This window comes from Carassius carassius, chromosome 28, assembly GCF_963082965.1.
Source record: "Carassius carassius chromosome 28, fCarCar2.1, whole genome shotgun sequence".
Classification (NCBI taxonomy): domain Eukaryota; kingdom Metazoa; phylum Chordata; class Actinopteri; order Cypriniformes; family Cyprinidae; genus Carassius; species Carassius carassius.
In genome coordinates this window covers 23,607,006-23,610,393 of record NC_081782.1, presented here as the reverse complement: position 1 = coordinate 23,610,393, position 3,388 = coordinate 23,607,006, and the positions used below count along the sequence as shown (strand labels likewise).

Here is a 3,388-nt window from a genome sequence, read left to right as displayed (position 1 = left end):
AAGCCCATGGCAACATCTTGTAATGCAAAATAATTAATCTCGTAACTCCCTTTCTTTCACAAAACAATTGGCATTTGTTACTAAATATAAACAATAATAACTTTCTGGTGTATTGATGTCCCAGATGTCATTAATCTGATCAAATATTTTTATGTCTTAAGTAAAAAATAATCCCGATAATTAATAATAAGTAGTTTTTCCAAGTCTAAAATAAACACATATGAGCCTACCTAGTAAAATGATGTATTTACCAAGAATCTTCAGAACACAATATTCACCATTTTCATTTTATTGAAGCATAGAATATAAATATGATAAAAGTAGCATCAAGACAAATAAGATTCAAGGAAAATAATTATTTATCATCAAAAATACATTAACCTCATATATTAATCAGTTCACACAGATGAGTGATGAAATGTCCTTAAAAGTCACACAATCCCATCCAGTCAACTGTGATTCAGATCATGCGATACAGTACATATAAGACATGTGATACTGTTCCAGAAAATAATGATTCCTTATCATCACATCTAAACTGGTTTCATCTCCCCATCGTGATCTTCTTCTCTCGTGTCTGGAAACAGTTTGTGGTTGATATCCAGCACCGATGTGGTGTAGCATGTTCTCAGCCAGAGGATCTCTCAGTCCTAACATCCCAGACCTGGTCAAAGTGTAACAAACAATCCAGATGAAGTTGTTTAATGGACAGAGAGCTCAGCTTATGTTCTGTGTGATTTTAGCAGGGTGAGCAACTATGACCCTTGTAGTACTGTACACTTACCATTCTTCAAGCTGTTTTAAGACCTTTTGAGAAGCCTTTTCTCTGAAGACAATTTACCACATCCTCTTCTTTCACTCCTTTCAAGAGCATCACTTGATCAAAACCCCTCATTTGGCTGATGAGATCATCTGTGCAAAGTGAAATTGTTAAAGTATTGCAATAAACAATTTAATTCTGCAAGAATTAAGAAAAAATTACAGAGGCAAAGGTCTTGCTCATGAGACTCCATTAGCATGTGTAGTTCTCAGAGACTCTAGAATTGATCTAATGTTGCAGTAAATGTGTTTTCTTCCTCTAGAATCTTTCTCCAAAGTTCCTGACACCTCTCACAAATGTGTTTTAGTCTGTGGAGTGTAAGGCCTTGCTTCAAACCAATCAAATATCAATCCACAATTTATAACACAACATTTACAAAACAATGAGATAATGTCAATTGGTGTTTATATCAATTAAACCACTTTTATGGCACTTGTATGCTTTTAAGAAAAATAGGTAGTGTTTTTTAAAAACTTAAGATTAAAAATGTTTCAGTCACACTTTGCTAACATGCTATAATTATAATAGCTGTATCAAATAAAATAACATAACAATAAAAACATTGGAAAGAATAATCACGGCTGACATGACCAGTCCTGTGAGAGATCATCATAAAGTGCTGTAACACATAACACAGCATTGCTTCAACACACACATACCAGTGGACTTCTGTTTGTTTGAGCACAAGATGGCCGTCTTCATTCCTCATCCTGAGCAAATCATTTCCTTGGTCTTCCTTCTCTTCTGTGAAACAAGATAATCTCTACTTACTCTGTGTGTAATTAATATTGCTCATTAAACATATAATTAAGTTAATTTAAAGTAAGATTCAGACCAGAGCATTTGATGAGTAAATGTTAATTCAAAAATATTAAAAAAAAAAGGTACCTGGGAAGAGCTGATCATGGCAAGATTCACTGAGACTCAGTAATAGCTCTTTTAGTTTTTAGGAAGGTGTGTGAGGGTTGGCTCACCAAAAACTTCTGAAAAAGAAGAGCAGCATTATCTGCAAACAATCCTGTAAGACAGAAATATTTCATTACATGCAACTTATTCATTACTTATACATTATTTTTTAGACCATGAAAGCATCCTCTGCAAAGATGCTGTATAATTAATTGCTGTATAAGTCATTAATAGCAAGCTATATTCATATGAGTTGGTTTAAAAATTAATACATGCTAATAGGGCTGTTATCAGTAGTGTAATTGATCTGGTTCTGACAAATTAATCAAAGATTTAATATATATCACGTGACACATTAAACTAGCATTTCTAGTCATGGAGATCACGTATAGTGGGAACATGAACTGATGGGGCTTATTTGAATAATTTAATGAGAAGCCAATGAACAATATAAACTTTTTGACTGTGTGATTTTCCAATATTGTGACAGTGTCAGATGAGATTGTCCAGGGGCTTGTACAATATCATACAAGTGTTAAATTGAATTAGTGAATTATTAAGACTTTGATGTGCGACTGTATTTAGGGATCATTTTAAAGACTTTTCCCCTTTCCAAATACCCACACTTGAGGTCCCTTGAGAGTGTGTGTACGTGACAGTGCATGCACAATACTGTCCCCGGTCTTAATAATGCCAAAGTGCAGCATCCTTAACACAAACTAAACCTCTCCAATACTGCACCGGAGCGCTTTACAACGCTTAGTGTATCCCATCATGCATCATGTTTTGGAATTAATCGTGAGACTTTTTGCAGAGATCTCACAGGAGGTCACGCAAACCTTTCCAATGTATGTGAAATATTAATAATAATAATTAGATATTGAGAATAATTTAGTAGTAAAACAAAGTGTTGCACGTTTTCTTGGTGCACAGAAAAGTATATTTATTTTGTACATCATTTGTAACTTCTTTTTATCACTTAATTAGAAGCACCACAAATTAAATTGTCATCTTTAATAGGGACTATTGGAAAAACATTTAGAAGTTTATTTTAAAATGCAAAGTTGAAACGAACTTTGTCATGTTAAGATCGACACACACTTGGGATCTTCATGCTCACTTGGGCCAAATAAAGGAAATGTGCAAAGATGGCAAGTGTGGGTATTTGGACCGTACAACAGTTTAAGAAACAACAAATGCTGTGCAAATGATAACAGCAGGAATGTTTGATAAAAGGAACAAACTATCACAGTCACAGACCAACCTGCCTCTGCAGCTTTCTGTCTTCTCCATTTCTGAAGGAATACCTCTCCACAAACACGACTGGGCTGACTGCTTCCTTTACGTCTTTTCAGCTAAAAAATAAATACAAGGGGAGAGAAAATAAAACAGAATTATATACAGAATGTTAATAGTGATCTGTGAGCAAAATATTTAAGATATAAACTAATATGAATGAACTGCAAGATGGGAAAAATGTGTTTTTTTTTATTTACATTAGAAAGGTATTACAAGCATGGTACAGTAAATGTGATTACTGTGAAATATGTCATATAAAAGCACATTTAAACACTATCATTACAGTGGTACAACTATAATTATTTTGGTGATTATTGTGCTATCACGAAACCATAGTAAAACTACAGTTACTGTGGTAAAAAA

General features: G+C 33.7%; 1 long non-coding RNA gene across 1 annotated transcript; it reads right to left on the bottom strand.

Moving 5' to 3' along the window:
- Positions 1-323: 323 nt before the first annotated feature.
- LOC132108221 (uncharacterized) lies at positions 324-3,054 on the bottom strand. Its single transcript, XR_009424421.1, has 5 exons — positions 2,991-3,054; positions 1,709-1,838; positions 1,480-1,564; positions 785-912; positions 324-664 (listed from the first exon to the last, which is right to left on the bottom strand). It is a non-coding gene; the product is annotated as an uncharacterized LOC132108221 (long non-coding RNA).
- Between the last annotated feature and the right edge of the window lie 334 nt (positions 3,055-3,388).